This window comes from Lipotes vexillifer, unplaced genomic scaffold (assembly GCF_000442215.2).
Source record: "Lipotes vexillifer unplaced genomic scaffold, Lipotes_vexillifer_v1.1 scaffold967, whole genome shotgun sequence".
NCBI lineage: Eukaryota > Metazoa > Chordata > Mammalia > Artiodactyla > Lipotidae > Lipotes > Lipotes vexillifer.
Genome location: NW_006791018.1, coordinates 309,615 through 316,591, shown reverse-complemented (window position 1 = coordinate 316,591; position 6,977 = coordinate 309,615). Strand labels below are relative to the sequence as shown.

The 6,977-nt window shown below is 46.0% G+C and overlaps 1 protein-coding gene across 3 annotated transcripts in view; it reads left to right on the top strand.

The window, feature by feature from the left end:
• Positions 1 to 6,977, top strand: part of CACNB4 (calcium voltage-gated channel auxiliary subunit beta 4) — a 279,529-nt gene that overhangs the window by 124,349 nt on the left and 148,203 nt on the right. The gene's annotated exons all lie outside the window — the stretch shown is intronic.

Genomic DNA, 6,977 nt, shown 5'->3' with positions numbered 1-6,977 from the left:
AAAGAGTGTGTGATTGTCTGAGGGAACTGGGAAAGGCTCAGTGACATTTACTTCGGACCTTCAAGAAAATGAATTCACTACTTAGAAAAAGTTGAGGGTGAGATGTTCCCAGACAGAGGGAACACAGTGTGCAGAGGTATGAAGGTATGAAAGATCATGGGGTGTTCTCTTCATCACCCACCCCCCCCAAAATTCCATCAATACATTATATAAATTGTTTTTTTTTAAAAAATAAAGGCATTGTTAAAACAACACCTCTATGTCACACCTAGATTATTTAATTTGTAAGAATCTGAATCTGAACAACTCTCTCCTAGTCAGGGCATGAAGACAATTTGTTGAGGACCCTCTAGAGATGTTCGTATTAGGGGTTTTCTTAGCTCTAAAAAATCCACATTTCGTTTTGCGAGCTTTTTTTTGTTGTTGTTAGTTACTGCACTGTTTTGGCAGCCCAAGTGCAGAAGTGGCCAAGAGTTCAAGGCCATTGTGAGTTATTCGCATATTTATTTAAAGCTGTGTGTGTGTAAGGCACTGTGCTCGGCGGTGGGCATATGTGGCGAGAAGCTACCGGATTCCTTTTTCCATGGAACTCACATTCTGGAGACAGATGTTAATTCATCAGCTTCACTACTGAGTGTTCATGGGGGCGTGGTGGTGGGAGGGGTGGGGTGTTAGGCAAAGGGCTCAGCCTAGACGGAGCCCAGTGGTGGGAGCGGGTGTGATGGGGGTGTCCGAGAAGGGAAGGCTGGCTCTAGAGGAGAGAGGGAAGGAGTCAGAGGTGCAAAGTGAGGGCTGTGAGGAGAGAAATGCTGAGGCCATGCTAGAGCGTGTTGAAGGTTTGAGTCTTCACTGTAAGAGCAACGGGAAACCTCAGAAGGTTTCAGATAGGAGCTGACATGATCTGATTTCTGTTTGGAGGAGATACTAGGTACTTAGTAAGAATTCATGGATGTTTACTGGATGACCGAATGGATCTGTAAAAAAGAAACAACAGCAACAACAAAAAACATGTTATCAAATCAAAGAGAAAAACTCCCCCAGGGAGAGAAAAACCTGAATTTCTACCTCAAGGTGGTAACAAAATAGAAAATAACCTTTCATAAATTTTACATTGAAAAAAAGGAAACTGTTTACTCTTTATAGCAAATTCGGAATCACTGGAAAATGGTTTGCCCATGGCCATGTAGTAAGTTGCTGGCCGATTCATTTCTGCCCTGTTCCCTGAGTGAAATTGATCCCTTCCTTCCTCTTTTCCTGCTTCCCCTGCTGAAGCTTTGAAGATAAGGGAATCAAATTCCTCTCCAGCTCTCCTCAGAGCTTCTCCAAATGTGAGAGCTCTGATTGTAGCCATCTCCTTGGTTTGGTTTCTGTCTGAAGGATCTCCATGCGGCTCTCTGGAGGATGCAGTTGCCCATCTTCGATTTCCCAGTTCCCAGGGAAACAAGTGTATCTGTGCTTGCAGAAGAGGGAGAAAATCATCTAGTACACTTGGCCACTTAGAAAAACTTAAAAACAAAGAGCAAAATAATCCCCAAGGTTAAATTGGCAGGCAGAGACCTTGGGCTCGTGTTCTAGTCCATAGAGCCAATGAGAGTTCAAACACTGTTCTTTTGTGTCTTCCCTGACCTCTCAGAGTCCTGCTGCAGAACACATAACCCCACTGGCTTAGAAAGTAGTGCAGAGTGGTCAGCAATTGAAAGTGTAATGATTAAATTAGCATTGATCATATGAGCTAAATGATGTATAGGCAACGGGGAGACCAGCTGGACCAGTCTCCTCAGCCCCTTTTGGCAGAAGCATGGAAAATAAAGTTGTGTAATGTTAATGAAAATTGTGGCTGCGTGGAGTGTTTTTGTCGAGAGATTGGCATTTTTTTTTTAACAGAAATTTCAGAAAGCAAGAGATTTCTGAGTAATACGTCAATCACGGGGAGGGATCTGTCATTTTCTGGCAAGTGAATAGGCCGTGGGAATTTTTTTACCTTACCTACACTCACTCTTTTATGAATTATGAAGTATTATTTTTTCCCGGAGCCATCAAGAGTGGCAGAGAGGAGGAAAAACGAGTCCACAGATTCATTCTTCCTTTGAGTGTCGCTAGGGTTTTTTGTCTCTGCTTTTTTATCCCTGTCTCTATTTCTCTTTCTCACTGGCCTCTTGCCTCCTTGGTGAGAACCAGTCGTAGCATGTGTTACAGGTTTTTTGCAGGGGTGCTTGCTTGGCAGTGGGCTGTGACAGGCTGGGGCAGCCAGGGAGTGGCTGGTGGAGGTGAGGGAAGTCAGAAATCTAGTTTGGGGAGAGGCCAGGCCGTCGGGAAGGTCAGGTGCGCGTGCTGTGCCTATCCCGGGGCACAAGGGAAGGATGCGGCGCTCAGAGGGGTGGCTGAAGGGTTGAGGTGTCGTCAGGCCAAGGAGGCCTGGGAGTCCCTGCCAGCTTCAGCATAAGGAGCAGTCAGCCTAGCCAGATGAAGCAGGTAGGCAGCCGGGAGGAGGTTGGCATGAAGGTAAATAGGGCAGGGGGAGGCAGGATGCTGGTCTCGGCTCTGCTGGCTGAGACCAGGGACCCAGGTGGAGATTGAGAGGACCAGGCCAGCATCAGGGGCAGCAGGGACGAGGAATCCCACCGCAGAGGCAAAGGGCACCAAGTCTTCAGGCCAGAGCCCAGAGATGAGAAGAAGCAAGTGATGCTTGTGCAGCCTCGAGTTTGTACCACACATCGTTCTGAGCACTTTCTTATATCAAGGCTTTTCATCTTACACGATAATCTTGGGGTAATCCTCATTTTACAAAGGAGGAGATGGAGGTACAGAAAGGCAAAGTAGCTCACTGAGTGTCATCCAGCTGGGAAGAGGCACCACAGGGATATGCAGGCAGCCTGGCTCCAGAGTCCCTGCTCTTCACTAGCCTGCTCTGAAGAATCCCTGTGATACCGCTCCTGGGAGTACCATTCACACGAATTGCAGTGCATGGGGGCCCTCGGAGCTGGGCGATGTAGGTGGCCCTGATTCCACACTACTCCCTTTAAAAAAAGACTGATTTTTCACTCTGCCTTATGATGTGCCAGGCACTTTCTGTGTACCTTTTATACATTCACTCATGAAGTCCAGAACTCTTTTTACCTCCATTACAGATGAGGCACAGAGAGACGTAAGGATACACCTGCCTAGGTAGTTATAACGGTCTAAATTCAAACTTGGAGGACTACTAAAAGGGCAGTCAGTTTGTAGAGTTTTGTTTTGTTTTGTTTTGTTTTGACTCTTTTGTCTTCCCTGCCGGTACCACCTGTCTGAAGCACGTCAGGGGGGAAACAGGGGTTACAATATTAACGTGCAAAATGCCATATATGTTTCTAGAGGGAAACAAGTGTATCTGTGCTTGCAGAAGAGGGAGAAAATCATCTAGTACACTTGGCCACTTAGAAAAACTTAAAAACAAAGAGCAAAATAATCCCCAAGGTTAAATTGGCAGGCAGAGACCTTGGGCTTGTGTTCTAGTCCATAGAGCCAATGAGAGTCCAAACACTGTTCTTTTGTCTCTTCCCTGACCTCTCAGAGTCCTGCTGCAGAACACATAACCCCACTGGCTTGGAAAGCTAAATTCTGGAGAAATCTGTGGGGGGAAATTAGATGGCAAAATTTCCTTTTGTTTCCAAATCTGTACCAATTGTCTTGATGACAGCTATGTAAAACTCAGAGCTAATCAGCTGATTCTTGGCTTTTCTCTCCCTATTCCCCTCCCTTTCCAAACAAATGGAAAAGAGAAATGTTTGTCCTTTGTATTCCACCGTCAAATCCATGGGTGTGCCGTACCACAAAGCCCAGCCCAGGTAAGGAAAAGCAACTCCATGTCCCTAAGTTTGAAGCCAACAAAAACTAGCTGAATGTTGCCTTGAGCTGCAGAAGAGAGCTTCCCTGATTTGTTGAGGACCACACCATTCCCTCCACTGAACTGAGCTCAGTTGAGACATTTGTCAAATTGCAAGAATAACTTCTATACGGAGAATCACGTGGAATTTAGAAAATAGAATCACACAAACAATGCCTTTTCATAAGGTCTTTTGACTTTGAACTGTTGATCATGGTGAGAGATGACTTGAAAGGAAACACAGTCAGCAGGTCACCCTCAAAATGGGAAGATGCCTTTGGGGGCTGTGTAGTTTTGGAGGCTACTCAGGGGTGAGAGGTGGGCAGGTTATGGGGAAACACTGATGCAAGGTGACCCAGGAGCTTTTCAGACTGATCCTCATTGTAGCTGGAAATAGAAGTAGACCAGGGGAGGGTTGGTTTCTCTTTCATCCTCTCAATCAATCACTTAACTGGAGAACTCTTCAAACCAAAACCAAGACGGTGTCAATCCCTCACTTGATGTTCGCCTCTTGCTGCAGTGAAATATGACACCCTTGAAATTTGGCCCTCAGAACTTAGACCTGATAGGATATCAAGGCCCTTTCACCAAAAGCTAGGGACTTGAGGTGATCTGAAACAGGCCCAGGAAGCTCCCAGGGACCTCTCGTTACTTCTCAGCCAGCTCTCAGTTCAGAGAATCTTGGGACAGGAATGCTCAGTTCCAAGAGCCTCTTGGAGTTCGAGTTCACTTTTGTGGGAACTTCTCAGAGTTCCTTTGGGGAAGTCCAGACTGAGTCTCTCACTGGCTGCCTCTGGAACTCTGGGATCAGCCTGAGCATTGGGTGACCTGTACGTGCAATGCTTATTCTATGGAGATCCAAACACTAGGGGCAGACTCCCCAATCTATTAATTGATTTTCAGTTGTCAACTTGTGGGTGGGTGACCAAATAGCTTGTGATTAGACAGTTTTTAGAATGAAAGGAGTGGGAAGAATAGGGGTTTTCCCATCAAAGTGACCCCCCCCCTTTTCATTTTACCAAATTCCTCCTGGGAATACACCCACTGCTCCTCATTCCTTATCTTGAAAACCCCCTCAAGAAGGAGCGGGGAAGGAACACTTAAGTATAGAAAATTACGGCTTTGAATACATCAGTTTAACCTTTCTGGGTATTAAAATGAGGGCTGGATTAGGGGACCTCTGGGGTTCTCCCACCTCTAACAATTTGCTCAGCATTTTTCTAACCTGGGGAGCAGGCAGAGCCAGGCTGCCCCTGCTTTACGTCTGTTCTTAGTCCTTGAGGGGTTTGGGTGTAGGGTTGCTGGAAGTAACCACAAGCTACTTTGCTTGATCCAATGCTCCCTCCTGACCGCCGATCCTGAGTTATCTTCCTTACTGCCTACATTTGTATATCACAAAACGAGCCCCTGCTCTTTAAAGACTTTCTTTAGACCCTTACATTGGCTGTTGGGAAATGCAGGAGAGGAATTGAGCCATGTACAGTTTTCCCAGTAGGGGGAAGTTTCTCTCATCTTGTTGGTGAATTATGGAAGTGAATGGCTTCTTCCCACCCCTGCCCCCCAAATTTAGATTCCCGTTTAAAGATATTCAGGACATATCTATACTCTCAGTTGAAACAGTAAAATAAGGAAATGATCTGGAAAATCTAAGGAGAAAAAAGACCCTCTTGCCTTGATTTTCTGTTGATTCTGCCTAAAATATCACAAGGCTATAGTTAGAGAGTTAATTAAAATAACAGAATCTGATACAGGAATTTGAGCTTAGAAATCTTTTGGCCCAGTCCTCTTGCTTGATGGAGGGGAGAGCTGAGGTTAGCCTGGGAAATGACTTGCTCCAGGACACACAGTCGTCAACAGGTTGGGCTGGCACTGGGTCTCTTTCTATGAAATCCTGCCAACTGTACCCATCCTCTTCTGCCATCCTCCTGGTGGCACAGATGACCTCCTGTATGAACCCTACCATTTTCAGGTTCTGAAGACAGGTGAGTCCCTTTGGCATCTTTTATATTTGAAAGGATTGATGCTGTTCCCAAAGTGTGCAGCTGTGATTGGAAGACCTTAGTGGGTCAGTGCAGACCTGGAAGAACTGTGCTCGGCTCAGCAGTTGTAGCTCTCGTGTTGCTCTTTGTGACTCAGATTTGTTCCTTTAAGAGTTAAGCTTTTCAGAGATACTGGCTTTTCAGAGATACGGGCCTCATTTCCTGGGTCCAGGGCCAGACCGTTACTCCTGTGCTGAGTTCCCATGAACTGCAGCCAATGCCTTCCAGCTGATGAAGCAGGGTTGTCATTGGTAAGTGTTTATGTTGCGCTTTAGATTTGCAAAGTCCTTTCTCTGGGTTATTTCTTACCTCAATTTGGCAGGTGAGGAAACTGAAGCCCATAGAAGTGGTGACTGGTCCAGAGTCATCCGACCAATTAGTGGGGAAGCTGGGCTCAGCCTCTGAGTTTCTGGGTCATTGTTTTACCCCTGTGAGTCATGCAGCTTCTCTAGATTATGTTCGTTGCTCCTCACCAACTTCTTTTTTTTCAAAATTTAGCTGGCTTCTTTTACAGTGAGCTATAAAGCTCTTCTGTTTCAAAGCTGCAGTACCTTATTGGTTGACCAGGAAGCTGCAAGTATCTAGGTATGCTCCAGTGTGGGACCTGTCCTAGGTGAAACTGAGCTGTGGTGTCATGGGAACTGGGAAGGCAGTGGGACTTTTCTGACTGGGTTTTTGGAAAAAGATCAATATTGCTTTAGGAATATTAAAGATCTAAGCGCTGGGGAAAAGGGGATTTAAGCTAAAACGTTGGCTGTCGCTTAAAGGCGATTAAAAACAAATCAAGCTAAAAAGATAATGGACAATTTTGCATCTACATAAAGGCTTTTGAGAGTTTTTGGCTTCGTTTTCAAACTTCACTAGTTGGGTCACAGAGGTACCTTCTTGTCAGTGAGGCAGAGAGATTTCGGTGAGAATATTGAAAACTTTCACAGTAGAAATTCTTTTTTTTTTTTTTGCGGTGCGCGGGCCTCTCACTGTTGCGGCCTCTCCCGTTGCGGAGCACAGGCTCCGGACGCGCAGGCCCAGCGGCCATGGCTCAGGGGCCCAGCCGCTCTGCAGCATGTGGGATCCTC